This window comes from Balaenoptera physalus (assembly GCF_965194825.1).
Source record: "Balaenoptera physalus genome assembly, chromosome: 9".
NCBI lineage: Eukaryota > Metazoa > Chordata > Mammalia > Artiodactyla > Balaenopteridae > Balaenoptera > Balaenoptera physalus.
The window spans coordinates 81,152,801-81,173,144 of NC_138888.1; positions in this window are offsets into that span (position 1 = coordinate 81,152,801).

The window sequence follows — 20,344 nt, forward strand, 5'->3', positions numbered from 1 at the left end:
TCCTCACGCCCACCAGGCCTCGCGAGCCAGGACGAGGGCAGGGGCGAGAGGAGGGACCGAAGTTCCCGGGGACCAGACGCTGGAGGCCGCTCTCTCTGCACAGCAGCGGCGGGTGGCAGCGAACCCCTGCCCCTCAGAAGCTGGTCTTGTGCTGCCGCCCGGGCACCGGACAAGGCGGAGGGTCGGCGCCCACTTACCCGGCCCGCCGTCCCCGCGACTGTCATGGCTTCGGCCGCTGGGGCACCTCCAGAGCCGGCAGCCTCAGTGAGGTCGCCCTCCCCTCGGGCTCCGAGGCAGTTCCGTGAAGGCGGAGGGAAGAGACCCCGCCTGAGCCGGGAGTTCCAGCTCTGAGGAAACGCGGGCTCTGTTCAGCGCGCAGTGGGTGGGACCGCTCTGCCCCGAGGCCTTCCGGGAGGGAGCGGGGCGGCGGGGGAGGGAGCCGCCAGGAGCGCAGGGCCCCGTCGGGGGTCCTGGAGGGGCGGCCCGGCCTGGGGGCCACGCCCACTGTGGCCGCAGCCCAGGCCTTTTTCCTGGAATCCTACACAAAAAAATTAGAAAGATACACAGTCTATAGTAAATATTCACAAATGATTGTTGCTGCTGTGCTCACTATTCTATTAAAGGTGTAAAATCCATAAAACACTTTAAGTTCAAAATTAAATATGAATTTTTACCTTTCTTATTATGTCCCTGATATTCACAGTTGTGGTTAATGAATCAGAGACTGTGGCATCACTAGTTAAAAATGAGCTTGTTAAAAATATAGAACTCAGGCCCACCGGACCTACTGAATCACAATCTGCACTTTTACAATCTCCCCAGTGTACTCGTGTACCCATGAATAGTTGAAAGGTACATTTTTACCTCGACAGGTCTTTTCTCTATGAGAAATACACACATTTTATCCAGTTTGATATAAATAAAACACTCAAAAATGCATATGCCTGTGTTGAAACCATCATTTTATCATTTCTTTTCCAGACAAGTATAGTCTCTATACTGGTTTTGTGGATCACATGCCATACTCTTTTCTTGTAGTTAGAAATAAGGTAGAGCAAGTTACTTTTTAAAAAAAACAATTATATATATATATATATATGTATGTATTAGTGGATAATTGAAGACACTCTTCTAAATTAAAACCTTCTCTTAACTTGCTGTTTTCTTCTTGGGTCATATTATGAGCTCTTCCCGTGGCCACATGGCATGTGTACGTTTAATTTCAGGGACTGCTGACATTCCAGGATGTGGCCATAGATTTCTGTCAAGAGGAGTGAGAATGCCTGGACCAAGATCAATGGGAATTGTACAGGGATGTGATGTTAGAGAAGTATAGGAACCTGCTCTCCTTGGGTGAGGATACCTTCCTTCCAGAATTCCTTATCCAACCACTGGGTTTGCAGTCCTTCATTTGTAGAATGTCTCCTGGAATCTTCTGCTTCCTACAATAGGGTTTCAGATTGCAACGTTTCAGGAAAGATTGGGAGTTTGTGGGTATAATTTTTCTTATTCTTTTAAAATTGCAGCCTCCCTTTTAATATACTTTGTAACTGCTTGGGATGTGTCTATATGAACTGTGTACTATATGCTTCTGTTGTAGTCCTTACAATATTTCATTGTCTTATTTTCTCTAACAATTTTCCATGGATTCTTTGGGCTTAAGGTATATTAAAAGGGAGACTGCGAATCTGGGACTTCCCTGGTGATGCAGTGATTAAGAATTCGCCTGCCAATGCAGGGGACCCGGTTCGATCCCCGGTCCGGGAAGATCTCACATGCCACGGAACAACTAAGCCAGTGGGCCACAACTACTGAGTCTGCACGCCACAACTACTGAAGCCGGTGTGTCTTGAGCCCGTGCGCCATTTATTTTTTGGAGAATAAAACCACTTCTGAGTGATTAAAATTTAGGCCAGCTAGTCAAAGTGCTTTATCACCTGTTCTTCTAAAACACTGGTCAATGGAACAAGTTTTACTAGGGATAACAGTGTAATTGTATTCTGGAGTTCATATGGGCAATATGGTTTATGACCTTGATGCTGGATCACGACATTTCAACGGTATAACTGCTATTAATTGTCTGTTTGTTCAACGATTAAAGTCTCACGTGATCTGAGTTCAGACTGGAGTCATCCTGGTTGGTTTCTGTCTATTGCAGATTTCTTCCAGCATGAAAGGACAAGAGCAATACGGCTTCCTTTACAAAATGTCTTCAAACTAAATGATGATATAATCTACATTCAATTAATTTATACATACCCTACTGTAGAACAGGGTTCGTTACGCAGGCAGAGCCCGGTAATTATGTAAAACTGAAACTTTTTCTGCACTGGTTCAAGTCCTCTTCCTAAGAATATGTTTATAATCAACATTCTTTCACAAATTACCCAATTTAATTCACCATAGCATTCCTCATATTAACTAAATGGAAAATCCTAGGCTATATACAAATCCAGAAAGGGCCAAAAATCATCAGCCCCCATGGATGATTACAACCCATTGCTGAGGCATTCAAATTACTTATTAAAGAACCACTATGTCCATCAACATCATCAATTTATATATTATTGCCCCAATGCTAGCCTTAACCCTGGCTCTCACAACATGAATTCCTCTTCCCATATCTTATCCACTAATTAGTATAAATGTAGGCATATTATTTCTATTAGCCATATCACACCTAGCCATTTACTCCATCCTCAGATCTGGATGAACTTCACATTCAAAATACTCACTCACTGGAGCTGTAGGAACAATAGCACAGACGATCATCTCATATGAAGTAATGTAGCAGTTATTCTATTCTCAGTCTTACTGGTAAATGGATCATTTACACTTTCAACAGTAATTATTACACAAGGACACCGATGACTAATTTTCTCCTGACCCCTACCCAGAATTTGATTATCTCCGCAGTAGCAGAAATCCAGTGAAGCCCCACTTGATTTAACAGAAGTAGAATCAAAACCTGTACATGTCTTCAATGTAGAAAATGTAGCAGGCCCATTCACCCCGTCCTTCCTAGAGAATATGTCAATTTCCCTATAATAAACATTTCCACAGCAATCTATTTTTCGGAGCATTCGACAATCCCTAGGTGCCAGAATTATAGATTCTTTCATCTTTTAAATATAGTTTTTTTTTTAAAATAATTTTTATAGTTTTACTACCTTTAAACAAAATGTACTCCATTGCTGTGGAATATTCCTTCATAGGAGCGTGCATGGTTCATTTCTGCATCCGTCTGTGATGGCCTTCAGGTTCTTTCAGGTTTGGCTCCTGTGGCTGCAAGTCCATGTCCGTGTGTCCTGGTGCAGGGCTGGTGGGTTTGTGTTCAACTGGGAGGAGCACTGTGGGTCTCTGTGCACGGACGTCGCTATCTGAGGCCCGATTGCTTCAGAAGTGGTTGCATCCCCCCGTTGCGTACCAGGCTTTCCATTGCTCCACATCCTGCTGATAATTGATACTATGTCTTTCATGTCTGCCATTCTGGTAGGTGTATACACAGTATTTTGCTTATGGCTTTAATCCCTCTGTTGTTAGTGAAGTTGTGCATCTTGTGGTATTCATGGACTATTTCCTGTTGTTTTTTGAAAAGTTTTAAAAATTGTGGTCTGGTACACATAACGTAAAATGTACTATCTTAACCATTTTTAAGTGCACATTTCAGGGTCAAGAAGTAATTCACACTGTTGTGCAAACCTGACCACCATCATCCTCCAGAACTTTTTCATCTTGCAAAATTGAAACAGTCCCCATTAAACACTCACTCCCCATTGTCCCTCCCTCAGCCTCTGGCCCTCAACGTCCTACTTTATGTCCCTATGTTTCCGACTGCTCTAGGGGCCTTGTATGAGTGGATCAAGCACTGTTTGTTTTTTTGTGTCTAGCTTACATCACTGAGCATAATGCGCTCAAGGTTCATCCCTGCTGCATCCTGTGTCAGAATTGACTTCCTTTTTAGGCTGAATAGCATTCCCTTGGATTGATGGACCGTGTTTTTCTTCTCCATTCATCCATTAGTGGACACATGTAATATCTACATTCATTTCTACTGTCATAATATTTGTGGAATAAACTCAGAAAGTCCTATGAATCAAAAGTCATTTGCCATTAACTTTTTTCTTAAACTTGTTGTTGTGGAAAACATCAAGGCTAAGAAAAGGGAAAAATACATGTCAGCTTCACTTGTGTTCAGGAATTAATGCTTTACGGATTCACTTTATTCCCTGTGTGTGTGCTCTGCGTGTGCATGTGCCTGTTTGCATACATATGCTGTGCATGTGCATAGGTATGTGAACTTGCACCCATTAGTGTGTGCATGGGCATATGGGTGCATGTGTGTTCACATGCTAGTGTGTGAATATAGTTGTGCTGTGCACGTGCATATGTTTGTGTGTGTGCTGTGCCTGCCTGTGCGCACACCTGTGTGTTTGCTGGAACCACTTGCAAGTTGGCTGCAGACTGAATTGTGCCCCAGATATATCCGCACGCAGCTGCTCTAACAATCCTGCGTAGCCACGAAAAGGTCACAGATCTCAGGGATTTAAATGGATGGAGCAGGATATCCTGACACAGAGTTTGTCTTCCAATGACTGTCACTGTCTCAGTAACATCCTTCACACCTTCTTTAAGCCCCATTCAGGGTCCAGTTTAGACTCCCATTACATTCATTCACCTGTCCCAGGTCCCCTAAAGCAACAATGTCACCGTTGGAGAGCCCGGCCAAGGCTGGGGGTGCCCCTCCTGTTGGCCTGGCCTCCAGGCCCTGCCCTTGGCTCCTGTTTTCTCATATCTCAGCCAGGCCCCGACTTGGATCGGGCCACCACCTCTTTCCTCACAGGGTCCCATCGCCCAGTCAAGGGGGTTCATTCTCCCCAAACACAGCATCAGGAGTCGGGGGCTGACAGTCCCCACTGGGTCTCCTTCATGTGAGACCCTGTGCTGTTGAAAGAGCAGGCACCCTGCCCTCGGGGGTGGGGGACTGGGGGGCGACATGCGGCCCACGATGGGCAGGCGGGTCTCCGGGTGGGGCGAGCCAGTGTGCAAGGAGTTCCGCGGTGGGTTCTCCTCTCCAACGGCTTCTGTGCCCCTACCTCTCCCCGTGCCTCCCCTCGAAGACAGCACGGTGCCCGGGTTGGGAACCATGGGAGCCATCAGCCACCGCCCCCTCTACACACACACACACACGCACACGCACACGCACACGCACACGCTGCAGGGAAGCAGGACCTGAGTGCAGGGCTCTCAGCGGCCCTGAGCGCCCCGCCCGGAATCGGCCAGCCGAATGGACAGACCGGATCTCCCGGCCCGGACCATGCAGGACTCTCCTGACCTGGCTTTCAGTGTGGCCGCCTCCTTCTGGAAGCCTGGGAGGCTGGAATCAGGCCACTTCTTATCTGTCCTGGCAGCAGACTGGGCTGCACTCTAAGAAGTTCGTGGCTCGCCCGTGGATCCTGACCATCAGGTGGCCAGAGAAATTGGGAACATTTCTGTTTTGCCTGTTGAAATGTTTAATGACAAAGATTTTGTTCAGTTTCCTGATGTGGGTGTCCAAAGATGAGAGACCCATGTGTGTGATCTGTACCTCCTATGAGATCAGCCCTAAGCTAGTTGAAACATGATCAAGTTGTGTCTACATGGTAGATTTAGACCTCTGCATGTCCTGTCTACTGATTATGTTTAGAGCTGACCATGTGTTGTCTATAATAAGAAGATTTAGACCTGAGCATGTTCTGTGTACGCTAGGACTATGGGGACCTGGGTAGAGACCCGGCCTGGCCTCAGTACTGGGAAGCTCCGTGCCTGCATCTGAATGTCAGTGCTTAGATGTCTGGGGTCTGGAGCTGAGGTGGGCTTGTCTACGTAACAGCCTCTCTTCTGAGTGTGGTGACCTGGTCCTCCCAAGGGTCAGTGCTATGGTCGGGGCCTTAGTCTTAATCCCTGCAAGGTTCACCTTCCCTGGGGCTCATGGAGAATCCTCAGGAGGACTACCTGGCAATAATTCCAATTTACCAGCACGTGCATGGTGCATAGGGAAGCAGGTTTAGCTGCTGAATTGATTGCAGGGCACGCAGATCGGGCAAAAGGCCGATGGGTGACAGCTGAGGCTGCTGCTGAGCTCTCCCTCCAGTCTACCGTCCCTACTCAGCAGAGTCCAGAGCTGCCCCTCGGCTTTCAGCCCTGCTGTCCTGTGAGTTTTCTCAACATGTAAGTGAGACGAGAAAGGACTGAGCATGCCAGCACCAGGGTCGTGTGTTCAACTCTAGTATGAAAGCTGTAAAAACAGTTAAAATCACACAGAACCAAAGTGAGAAGAGGAGGACTCCTCTGGGGCAAGTGTGGGGAAAGGAGACCCACCTGCCACTTTTTCCCATCCCAGGAGGTCCCAGGGACCCAGCTTGTTTCCACATTGGGGGAGCCCCCTGCAGAGCCATGGTGTCCTGACCAAGGGGACGTGTGACCCCAGGTGCAGGGTCTGGGGAGGTGAGGGCACCCTGGGACTGTGGACATGTGACCCAGGTGGAGGGGTCTGGGGAGGTGGGTCACCCTGGTGAGTGTGGATGTGTGGCCCCAGGTATAGGGTGCGAGGACTGTGTGGGTCTCACCATAACTGCATGGATCAGGATCACAAGGATGGGGAGACCGCATATGCGCTCTTTGCCTGCAGTGTGTCCTGTCCCCTTTGAGATTTCCAACCTCTGCATTAAGGGTGTTGTCCTGATTAACCTGTGGTTCCTTTTCTTCTCTTCATCTTGTCACAATCATATGAGGTCAGGCATGTTTGAGTGGGTTGCTGCTCTGTGTTCCGGTGAGTGACAACACTTGGTGGTATCGTATTAATACTATAGCATATCATATGTCTAATCTATGGGGGTCACCACTGCCTGAGTCCCCCAGGACATAGGTCAGGTGAGCACAGACTAGCCCCCCCTAAGAATGGTCTCCCACGTGCTCTGTGAGGGTACCGTGATGGCCCCTAAGGTAGGGGACTGTGTCTGGGCCTCCGACATTTGTGATGAAGGGGAGTCGAAATGGAATCTCAATTAACAAGACATTATTTTAAGAATTTATTTTAAGTGAAATAAAACACACGTCACATACCCTTTACCATCATCACCGTTTTAAGTGCACGTTTCTGAGGCGTCAGATAGATTCACTTTCTCGTGGAGCCATCACCACCATCACTAGAACTTTTCATCTTGCAAAACCAAAATTCCACAACCATGAAAGTCTCATTCCCCATCCCCTCCCACTGCCCCTGGCACCGATATCCACTTCAGTCCCTGAGTTGTCGACTCCAGGGCACCCACTGGAGTGGAATCCTGCAGTGTTTGCTGACGGGTCATTTTGGAAGAGCTGACTTTCAGTCTGAAGCTCTGCCTGTTGGCATCTGAAGAATCTGCATTTAAGGAGAGGGTGTATGAGGAAGGGGGTGTCTGCGGGACAAAGGTGTCCGGGGTGCAGGTGAGCCAGGACCTGACCAGCTGCCTTTTGGGTCCTCTGGTCCCATCTCTTGGTCTGTGCCTCATCTGCATCATCACTGTCCCCGCTGGCACCGCTGGGGTGTTGTTGTCTGAGTGAGAGTCCCCTGGTGCCCCTGCTCTCCTCCCCTCCTCCTGCTGGTTGCGGAGGGAACTGCTTGCTGGGTGGTCTCTACTCCTGAGGCATGAAGGACCCTGTAGCATGGACCTGCAGACTGTGGGGTGTGGTCCCAAGAGCATGGGGCCCACATAGGACACGACATCGGGGCGTGACAAGTGCTAGGGCTGCCTCATCACTGACAGGGAATGTTGCCCAGATCCTGCTCCAGAGGGCGTGGTGGGTGGCCTGGGACCCTAGAGGCCCCATTCCTATACTGGAGCTTGGAGAGTGCATCCCCATGGGCTTCAGATTCACCCCATATCTCAGCCATATCCCTCTGTCCTGTCTTTGAACTCAGGAAAACGAGCTCTCTTGTCCACAACATAGGCCTGGTCCTCTTGATACTAGGTTTCTTTAAGTTAGGCGTCCTGGGATAGCAGCTCCTTTTAGGCCTGAGAAGGAACAACTCCGGAGTGTACAACAATTTCAGAGGAAACTAATATTCAATGACTATCCCTAACTACTCGGTTTTGACTTCTATTAGTCATTATTCTCCTGGTTTTAGCTCTGATGTGGGGATTACAGAGGAGTCAACATTTAAATCTTCGTAATCTGTGTATTTGTAGCTTCAGTATCATTACTGACCCATAGTTTTTTACGGTTTGGGAAGAGTTATTGATTTCATGTATCATGTAAAGGATTCACAATGATGATAGGACAATTAAGATTACAATAATAGCTAGTAAATTGTTCACATTTTCTCTACCTGTGCATCTATTGTATGCATATGAGTTTAGATGTCAATATTAGTGAAATGATATAGAGGACTAGAGAACTTATTTTAAAAATCACTATTAATGTGTGATGAAGAAAATGTAAAAGTTCTTCCATAATCGGTGATGTTGTATCTTGAGAGCCTAGATGAAATTGATATGCCTTAGTCATATACAGGATTTTAGCCTATCATTTAACTCTGACAAAGCTACATCACTTTTTACTTTTATCTCATTTATTGAGGAAGACATAATTGTTATGGTGTTGGCTTGAAACTGGTTGAAAAGGACTTGAGTCCTTCCTTATTTTACATTTACATAGGTAGGATCTTGAAACGTAGGATATGGTGGAGGACATCCGTGTAACCATTCTAGGTTAGGAGTAGCAATTTCCACTGCTAAGACTTCTTGTTTAGACACAAATGCTTTTCAAAGTATGAAGATTATTAGCATTACTGCTGCTACTGAGATGAATGAGCCTAAAGACAAAACATTTCATGTTGTGTGTGTCTCAGGGTACTCAGACTAACGTAGTGACATCCCTGAGAGGCCACGAAAGTGCGGCAGGAAGTCATATTTACTACTACAAATATACTTGTGAAGTGAATTTTTGCTCATGCTGAGTTAACTGTATAACCTGAGAATAGTGGGAATCAGTGTAGAAAGCCTCCTATAATAGTGAAGACTGCTCCCATGGACATTAGGTCATGGAAGTGTGCTACTACATAGTATGTATCCTGGAGGACAATGTCTGGGGATGAGTTGGCTAAGATGATTCCTGTCAAACCACCTCCTGTAAAAAGAAAAACTAAAGCCTAAATCTCATAATATAGTGGGAGGTCATATAGAATTACCTCCGTGAACAGTTGCTAACCAGGGACTTCCCTGGTGACGCAGTGGTTAAGAATTCGTCTGCCAATGCAGGGGACACGGGTTCGAGCCCTTGTCTGGGAAGATTCCACATGCCGTGGAGCAAAAAGCCCGTGTGCCACAACTACTGAGCCTGCCCTCTAGAGCCCGCAAGCCACAACTACTGAAGCCCACGCGCCTAGAGGCCGTGCTGTGCAACAAGAGAAGCCAGTGCAATGAAAGGGCCGCACACCGCAACGAAGAGTAGCTGCCGCTCACCGCAACCAGAGAAAGCCCATGTGCAGCAACCAAGACCCAACTCAGCCAAAAAAAAAAAAAAAGAAAAGAAAAAGAAAAATTAAATAAGGAGTTGCTAATCAGCTAGATACTTTGACTCCTGTAGGGATAGAAGTAATTACGGTAGCTGATGCAGAGTATGCTCCTGAGTCCACAGCTATCCCTATGGTAAACATATGATGGGCCCACAAGAGAATTCCTAAAAAACCAGTGGACATGACTCATACTATTCCCAGATAGCTGAAAGGCAATTTTTGTCCTAAATAGTATGTAATGATATGTGAGTTTATAACAAACCCTGTTAGGCCATGAATACAGACTTCAGGGTGAGCAAAGTATCAAAAGAGGTGTTGGTATAGGATTCGGTCTCCTCCTGCAGGGTCAAAGAAAGTAGTGTTTAGATTTCTATCTCTTAACAGCATGGCAATTCTGGCTGCTTGGACTGAGATTGGTAATTATAGTAATATGGCTATAGTTGGGGAAGATTAAACAAATAATGGTGTTTGGTATTGGGATATGACTGCTGGTTTTGTATTAAATATTATAGTAATAAAAGTAATAATACCAAGAATTGAGGAGACACCTGCTAAATGTAAGGAGAAAGCAGTTAGGTCGACAGAGGCTCCTGCATGGGCCAGATTGCAGGCTAGAGCTGAATACACGGTCCCACTGGTACCAGAACCAGCTTCTACTATTGGTGATATGAGTAGGAGTAAGAATGATGGGGGAAGTCGTCAAAAGTTTATATGATTTATTGGGGGAAATGCTACTTCAGGTGTCCGAGTTATTAGTGGCTCAAGTCAGTTTTCAAAGCCTGCAATCATAACGGGTACAGCAATAAAGAAAATTATTACAAGTGCAGGGACTGTTATGACAACCTTACAGATTTGGGCATCTCCAAGTAGCGGTCCAGGTCAGGATAGCTCAGCCTGGATTAATATAATTAAGGTGCTGCCTGCTACTCCAGCTCAAGCACCAAACAGTAAATATAAAATGCCGATATCTTTGTGATTTGTTGAAAATAATCAGCAGTGTATGAACAGAGGTAAAATGACTGAGTTAGCATTAGACTGTAAATCTAAAGACAGAGATTGAACCCTCTTTCTGGCAAACCCTGTGGTGAATCAACAAATTGAATTGTAACTTCAGAGAAGCAGCTTCAATTCTGCCAGTGAGTATCCTGCCCTTTTTTTTTTCTTTTTTTCTTTCTCAAATGAAGGAGAAGTAGACTGAAGCCAGTTGACTAGAGGATTTGCCTGTTAACTAAAATTTCCTGGGGTTAAAACTCATCAATCTCGTAAAGATTTGGCTTCAATACAGTGTTTGCTTTACATTCAATTGATGTAGAATAAAGTCTTGCAATCCTTATTTTTAGGAATTAAGTAAATTTCACTTGTTTAGGGTTTTGAAAGCTCTTGGTCTGAACTAACCTAAATTCCTAGTCCAGCACCGATAGAATGGGTGTTGTGTGTAGTAACCGTGTGGGTATTATGATTGGTAATGATAGGAAGGTTATTTCTTTGTATGTTCAAATTGTTTTGTGTTTGTTTTGTTTAATGAAGGGAATATAGTTAGTGATGTGCAGTATGTTAGCTGCAAGTAGAAATATATGCTGAGGACTGCTATGATGGCTATTAGTGTTGGTAGAATGATGTTGTCGTTTTTGTTATCTCTTGGATAATTATTCATTTGGGTAGAAAGCCTGATAGTGGTGGGCGATGTCCTAATGATACTATAATGGTGAGGAAAATGATTGTGATGGGAGGTGTTTTATCTCATGTGTGTGATAATGATACTCTTGTAGTACATGATCTGGGCATAAATAAGAAGAAGATAGTGTTGTTATGATATAAATTAGTATGTTTAGGATTGTTATAATCTGAATATACATTATAATAGCTGTTATTCATCCTATAAGGGCAATTGATGAGGAGGGTGTAATACTTTCCAGGTGAGTATGGCGAAGCCTGCCTCAGCCTCCAGCTATGATTTATAATATCACTATGATTAATAGTATATTTAGGTTGATGGATGGTGACATGTGGTATAAAACTGAGAGGGGTGCAATTTTGTCATGTTGATAGCATCAGGTCTGCTGTTCATGGGATGCCTCGTGTGACTTCAGGCACTCAGAAGTGAAATGGGGAAAGTCCTACTTTTGTGACAAGGGCGATTGTCAAGAGGGTGGACGCTGCTGGATTAAAGATTCTTGTTGTTCATTGTGCTCTTTGACCAGAGTATATTAGATTAATGATAATAGCCATTATAAGTAGTATTGATGTGGTGGACTGTTTTAGGAAATATTTGTTGGATGCTTCTGTAGCTTATGGGTTCAAGTTTTTTTATTAGAATGGGAATACCATTAACCAGTGTGAGCTTGTTATACAATTATATTTCCTGAGAAAATGGTCAGTAGAATGATGGTAAAAACAATGAGAGTTTATTAGCACAGGAAGGATATACAAAAATATTTTGGGGGTACGGGCCTGAAGCTTACTTGGAGAACTTTACTATATAGCATGTGGTGTAATGTGGTAGGTAGCATGGAGAATGCAAAATTATTAGGAAGAATTCAATTCCAGGAATAAGAGCATTGAAACCTCTATGATTTACTCTATCAAAGAATCTCTTTTGTCAGACATATTTCTTAAATTTGTGGTGGGTTGCCTGGTATGATGACAAGTAGTGAAATCTCTCATATACATAAGGTTAATGTTAGTCGTAAAAAACTTCTCATAAGAGATGTATGCGTTGATCATATCAAAATTGTAGGTAGGAGGCTCAAATTCATAGAAAGGAGATTGTTAGATGTGTTTTAATGATGACTTGGGCTGTATATAATTCTGGGACCTAGGGATTGTCGAATGCTCCGAAAAATAGATTGCTGTGGAAATGTTTATTATAGGGAAATTGACATATTCTCTAGGAGGGACGGGGTGAAGGGGCCTGCTACATTTTCTACATTGAAGACTTATACAGGTTTTGATGCTACTTCCGTTAAATCAAGTGGGGCTTCATTGGATTTCTGCTACTGCGGAGATAATCAAATTCTGGGTAGGGGTCAGGAGAAAATGAGTCATAGGTGTTCTTGTGTAATAATTACTGTTGAAAGTGTAAATGATCCATTTATCAGTAAGACTGAGAATAGAATAACTGCTACATTACTTCATATGAGATGATTGTCTGTGCTATTGTTCCTAGAGCTCCAGTGAGTGTGTATTTTGAATGTGAAGTTCATCCAGATCTGAGGATGGAGTAAATGGCTAGGTGTGATATGGCTAATAGAAATAATATGCCTACATTTATATTAATTAGTGGATAAGATATGGGAAGAGGAATTCATGTTGTGAGAGCCAGGGTTAAGGCTAGCATTGGGGTTAAGGCTAGCAAGAGAAGCCACCGCAATGAGAAGCCCGCGCACCGCAACAAAGAGTAGCCCCCGCTTGCCGCAACTAGAGAAAGCCTGCGCATAGCAACGAAGACCCAACACAGCCAAAAACAAATTAATTAATTAATTAGTTAACTATTTTAAACAAAAGTACTATATCCTTCTGTACAGCTTCTCTGGGAAGAACAGAGAGATGGCGTAGGAGAGTGAGAAAGACCAATATTTAGTGCACATCTCTCATGCAGGTGCTCTGCTGGCTCAGATAGATTTATCCCCACTTTACAAAGGAGGAAATAATCTCAGAGAGGTTTAGTAATTTTCCCAAAGCCAAACAGCTATGGAGTGGCAGAACCAAGATCTGAACCAAGTCTGTTACCTTCAAAGCCTAAGTCCTCATCACAACAAAACTCAATTAATATTTACATTTATCGAATTACATGGCAACCTGGGGAGTTCTTGGCACAATCCTGAATAAGAGTGAGAAAGAAAGAAATAGCATTGTTCCTATAGTCAACCCAAATTTTTGGGGCAGCTGCTAGATGCCTGGCCCTTTTTGGGGTTCAGCAGTGATCAAGACAGGAAGAGTCCTGCTTTCATGAACCACGTAGTGGGGAGGAGAGACGGGTGCAACTTGGGTGAGGGATTTCACCTTGCTGGACCTCTGTTTTGTCATCTGGAAAATGGGATGGGTGTTCCTCATTTTCTGGGATTGTCCAGCCCTCACATTCTCTGATTCCATAAGAAGCATTTGTTTTCCTGTTTCTTTCAAATTCATTCAGGCCGTGAGCTGTGATGAATGTTGTTAGCTGCTCCCCAAATCACTCTATTCCCACCCTTTTCCTGTGATCAGGTCTTTCCCGAAACATGACTCACAGTCAGTCAAGTCACAGAACCGAAGGGGCACCCAGCAGAAAAATCCCAACCCTTGCTTCCCAGGAGCTCTGCGGTCTACCTGCCAGGTAAACTTAACTCACCTGGCACAAGGGGGCCATCCCTGGTGTCACATCAACATGATCTCAGGCACAAACCTCCTTGTTTTTCCATTTTGTCTTGAAGTTACTTGTTGAAACAACTGCACAAATATGACACAGATATAAAATCAGGCATCTTCTGCCCCCAGTGCCTACTAATAAATGATTTTCTGCCACTTTAATGATAAAGATAGAACATTTCAACATTCTGCTACCCTTATTATTTGTCATTTTTGTTGATATTTCTATTGACTACATCTTTCAATATTTTAACAATGGAACATTTATTTAGGGTGTTCCAGACCCAGCCTTTAGTGGTAAAGGTTTTGTTGTTATATTTCTATTATGTTTCCTTTAAAAATCATTATCCTATTTAAATGGATTAAGTCAATTCTATAGGCATTTACCTTATGATATTGATGAAATTGATACATAGAGGGCAGTAGTACAAGTTGATTGGACTTGAGAACCTCTATTAGCACAGTTAAGTATAAATATTATCTATATGTAAACCAAAGTACAGGCCGAGTGAGATTCTCTGACTTTTTTCCACTGTCTGCCCCTCAAGCCTGTGAGAAATGGAATAGTTCTTGCCCTATCAGTAAACAAAGGATGTCACAGTCTTCAGCACTTGCAGCCCTCCAATGTGAGCCGGCGGGCCCTGAGGCACTCAGGATATGCAAATACAGAATGCAGGCCCCAGAGAGCTGAGGTGCATATCAAAGGAAGGAATTCAGTGAGCCCAGGCAAAGAAAAGCGCCGCATTCCTCACCTTGGGAGAGCTGGTTTTCCTTAGTTAACAATCACCTTTTGATGTTCCCCATTACCTGCGCCAGTTCCCTGCCCTGTCCCCTCCCCCCGGTACTTTAGCTCAGGGAGGAAGGAGCGCAGAGGGACTCGGCTGAATAAGGGGCCTGTGCGCCTCGGGAGGAGTTTTCAGCTGCTTTCCCCGCAGTCGGGAAGAGGGGCGCTGAGGCTGCAGCCGGACCCTCTGCCTCCCTTGCCCCGTTTCCCCTCAGGACGCTCAGGCCGACCCCCTCCTCACGCCCACCAGGCCTCGCGAGCCAGGACGAGGGCAGGGGCGAGAGGAGGGACCGAAGTTCCCGGGGACCAGACGCTGGAGGCCGCTCTCTCTGCACAGCAGCGGCGGGTGGCAGCGAACCCCTGCCCCTCAGAAGCTGGTCTTGTGCTGCCGCCCGGGCACCGGACAAGGCGGAGGGTCGGCGCCCACTTACCCGGCCCGCCGTCCCCGCGACTGTCATGGCTTCGGCCGCTGGGGCACCTCCAGAGCCGGCAGCCTCAGTGAGGTCGCTCTCCCCTCGGGCTCCGAGGCAGTTCCGTGAAGGCGGAGGGAAGAGACCCCGCCTGAGCCGGGAGTTCCAGCTCTGAGGAAACGCGGGCTCTGTTCAGCGCGCAGTGGGTGGGACCGCTCTGCCCCGAGGCCTTCCGGGAGGGAGCGGGGCGGCGGGGGAGGGAGCCGCCAGGAGCGCAGGGCCCCGTCGGGGGTCCTGGAGGGGCGGCCCGGCCTGGGGGCCACGCCCACTGTGGCCGCAGCCCAGGCCTTTTTCCTGGAATCCTACACAAAAAAATTAGAAAGATACACAGTCTATAGTAAATATTCACAAATGATTGTTGCTGCTGTGCTCACTATTCTATTAAAGGTGTAAAATCCATAAAACACTTTAAGTTCAAAATTAAATATGAATTTTTACCTTTCTAATTATGTCCCTGATATTCACAGTTGTGGTTAATGAATCAGAGACTGTGGCATCACTAGTTAAAAATGAGCTTGTTAAAAATATAGAACTCAGGCCCACCGGACCTACTGAATCACAATCTGCACTTTTACAATCTCCCCAGTGTACTCGTGTACCCATGAATAGTTGAAAGGTACATTTTTACCTCGACAGGTCTTTTCTCTATGAGAAATACACACATTTTATCCAGTTTGATATAAATAAAACACTCAAAAATGCATATGCCTGTGTTGAAACCATCATTTTATCATTTCTTTTCCAGACAAGTATAGTCTCTATACTGGTTTTGTGGATCACATGCCATACTCTTTTCTTGTAGTTAGAAATAAGGTAGAGCAAGTTACTTTGTAAAAAAAAAATTATATATATATATATGTATGTATTAGTGGATAATTGAAGACACTCTTCTAAATTAAAACCTTCTCTTAACTTGCTGTTTTCTTCTTGGGTCATATTATGAGCTCTTCCCGTGGCCACATGGCATGTGTACGTTTAATTTCAGGGACTGCTGACATTCCAGGATGTGGCCATAGATTTCTGTCAAGAGGAGTGAGAATGCCTGGACCAAGATCAATGGGAATTGTACAGGGATGTGATGTTAGAGAAGTATAGGAACCTGCTCTCCTTGGGTGAGGATACCTTCCTTCCAGAATTCCTTATCCAACCACTGGGTTTGCAGTCCTTCATTTGTAGAATGTCTCCTGGAATCTTCTGCTTCCTACAATAGGGTTTCAGATTGCAACGTTTCAGGAAAGATTGGGAGTTTGTGGGTATAATTTTTCTTATTCTTTTAAAATTGCAGCCTCCCTTTTAATATACTTTGTAACTGCTTGGGATGTGTCTATATGAACTGTGTACTATATGCTTCTGTTGTAGTCCTTACAATATTTCATTGTCTTATTTTCTCTAACAATTTTCCATGGATTCTTTGGGCTTAAGGTATATTAAAAGGGAGACTGCGAATCTGGGACTTCCCTGGTGATGCAGTGATTAAGAATTCGCCTGCCAATGCAGGGGACCCGGTTCGATCCCCGGTCCGGGAAGATCTCACATGCCACGGAACAACTAAGCCAGTGGGCCACAACTACTGAGTCTGCACGCCACAACTACTGAAGCCGGTGTGTCTTGAGCCCGTGCGCCATTTATTTTTTGGAGAATAAAACCACTTCTGAGTGATTAAAATTTAGGCCAGCTAGTCAAAATGCTTTATCACCTGTTCTTCTAAAACACTGGTCAATGGAACAAGTTTTACTAGGGATAACAGTGTAATTGTATTCTGGAGTTCATATGGGCAATATGGTTTATGACCTTGATGCTGGATCACGACATTTCAACGGTATAACTGCTATTAATTGTCTGTTTGTTCAACGATTAAAGTCTCACGTGATCTGAGTTCAGACTGGAGTCATCCTGGTTGGTTTCTGTCTATTGCAGATTTCTTCCAGCATGAAAGGACAAGAGCAATACGGCTTCCTTTACAAAATGTCTTCAAACTAAATGATGATATAATCTACATTCAATTAATTTATACATACCCTACTGTAGAACAGGGTTCGTTACGCAGGCAGAGCCCGGTAATTATGTAAAACTGAAACTTTTTCTGCACTGGTTCAAGTCCTCTTCCTAAGAATATGTTTATAATCAACATTCTTTCACAAATTACCCAATTTAATTCACCATAGCATTCCTCATATTAACTAAATGGAAAATCCTAGGCTATATACAAATCCAGAAAGGGCCAAAAATCATCAGCCCCCATGGATGATTACAACCCATTGCTGAGGCATTCAAATTACTTATTAAAGAACCACTATGTCCATCAACATCATCAATTTATATATTATTGCCCCAATGCTAGCCTTAACCCTGGCTCTCACAACATGAATTCCTCTTCCCATATCTTATCCACTAATTAGTATAAATGTAGGCATATTATTTCTATTAGCCATATCACACCTAGCCATTTACTCCATCCTCAGATCTGGATGAACTTCACATTCAAAATACTCACTCACTGGAGCTGTAGGAACAATAGCACAGACGATCATCTCATATGAAGTAATGTAGCAGTTATTCTATTCTCAGTCTTACTGGTAAATGGATCATTTACACTTTCAACAGTAATTATTACACAAGGACACCGATGACTAATTTTCTCCTGACCCCTACCCAGAATTTGATTATCTCCGCAGTAGCAGAAATCCAGTGAAGCCCCACTTGATTTAACAGAAGTAGAATCAAAACCTGTACATGTCTTCAATGTAGAAAATGTAGCAGGCCCATTCACCCCGTCCTTCCTAGAGAATATGTCAATTTCCCTATAATAAACATTTCCACAGCAATCTATTTTTAGGAGCATTCGGCAATCCCTAGGTGCCAGAATTATAGATTCTTTCATCTTTTAAATATAGTTTTTTTTAAAAAATAATTTTTATAGTTTTACTACCTTTAAACAAAATGTACTCCATTGCTGTGGAATATTCCTTCATAGGAGCGTGCATGGTTCATTTCTGCATCCGTCTGTGATGGCCTTCAGGTTCTTTCAGGTTTGGCTCCTGTGGCTGCAAGTCCATGTCCGTGTGTCCTGGTGCAGGGCTGGTGGGTTTGTGTTCAACTGGGAGGAGCACTGTGGGTCTCTGTGCACGGACGTCGCTATCTGAGGCCCGATTGCTTCAGAAGTGGTTGCATCCCCCCGTTGCGTACCAGGCTTTCCATTGCTCCACATCCTGCTGATAATTGATACTATGTCTTTCATGTCTGCCATTCTGGTAGGTGTATACACAGTATTTTGCTTATGGCTTTAATCCCTCTGTTGTTAGTGAAGTTGTGCATCTTGTGGTATTCATGGACTATTTCCTGTTGTTTTTTGAAAAGTTTTAAAAATTGTGGTCTGGTACACATAACGTAAAATGTACTATCTTAACCATTTTTAAGTGCACATTTCAGGGTCAAGAAGTAATTCACACTGTTGTGCAAACCTGACCACCATCATCCTCCAGAACTTTTTCATCTTGCAAAATTGAAACAGTCCCCATTAAACACTCACTCCCCATTGTCCCTCCCTCAGCCTCTGGCCCTCAACGTCCTACTTTATGTCCCTATATTTCCGACTGCTCTAGGGGCCTTGTATGAGTGGATCAAGCACTGTTTGTTTTTTTGTGTCTAGCTTACATCACTGAGCATAATGCGCTCAAGGTTCATCCCTGCTGCATCCTGTGTCAGAATTGACTTCCTTTTTAGGCTGAATAGCATTCCCTTGGATTGATGGACCGTGTTTTTCTTCTCCATTCATCCATTAGTGGACACATGTAATATCTACATTCATTTCTACTGTCATAATATTTGTGGAATAAACTCAGAAAGTCCTATGAATCAAAAGTCATTTGCCATTAACTTTTTTCTTAAACTTGTTGTTGTGGAAAACATCAAGGCTAAGAAAAGGGAAAAATACATGTCAGCTTCACTTGTGTTCAGGAATTAATGCTTTACGGATTCACTTTATTCCCTGTGTGTGTGCTCTGCGTGTGCATGTGCCTGTTTGCATACATATGCTGTGCATGTGCATAGGTATGTGAACTTGCACACATTAGTGTGTGCATGGGCATATGGGTGCATGTGTGTTCACATGCTAGTGTGTGAATATAGTTGTGCTGTGCACGTGCATATGTTTGTGTGTGTGCTGTGCCTGCCTGTGCGCACACCTGTGTGTTTGCTGGAACCACTTGCAAGTTGGCTGCAGACTGAATTGTGCCCCAGATATATCCGCACGCAGCTGCTCTAACAATCCTGCGTAGCCACGAAAAGGTCACAGATCTCAGGGATTTAAATGGATGGAGCAGGATATCCTGACACAGAGTTTGTCTTCCAATGACTGTCACTGTCTCAGTAACATCCTTCACACCTTCTTTAAGCCCCATTCAGGGTCCAGTTTAGACTCCCATTACATTCATTCACCTGTCCCAGGTCCCCTAAAGCAACAATGTCACCGTTGGAGAGCCCGGCCAAGGCTGGGGGTGCCCCTCCTGTTGGCCTGGCCTCCAGGCCCTGCCCTTGGCTCCTGTTTTCTCATATCTCAGCCAGGCCCCGACTTGGATCGGGCCACCACCTCTTTCCTCACAGGGTCCCATCGCCCAGTCAAGGGGGTTCATTCTCCCCAAACACAGCATCAGGAGTCGGGGGCTGACAGTCCCCACTGGGTCTCCTTCATGTGAGACCCTGTGCTGTTGAAAGAGCAGGCACCCTGCCCTCGGGGGTGGGGGACTGGGGGGCGACATGCGGCCCACGATGGGCAGGCGGGTCTCCGGGTGGGGCGAGCCAGTGTGCAAGGAGTTCCGCGGTGGGTTCTCCTCTCCAACGGCTTCTGTGCCCCTACCTCTCCCCGTGCCTCCCCTCGAAGACAGCACGGTGCCCGGGTTGGGAACCATGGGAGCCGTCAGCCACCGCCCCCTCTACACACACACACACACGCACACGCACACGCACACGCACACGCTGCAGGGAAGCAGGACCTGAGTGCAGGGCTCTCAGCGGCCCTGAGCGCCCCGCCCGGAATCGGCCAGCCGAATGGACAGACCGGATCTCCCGGCCCGGACCATGCAGGACTCTCCTGACCTGGCTTTCAGTGTGGCCGCCTCCTTCTGGAAGCCTGGGAGGCTGGAATCAGGCCACTTCTTATCTGTCCTGGCAGCAGACTGGGCTGCACTCTAAGAAGTTCGTGGCTCGCCC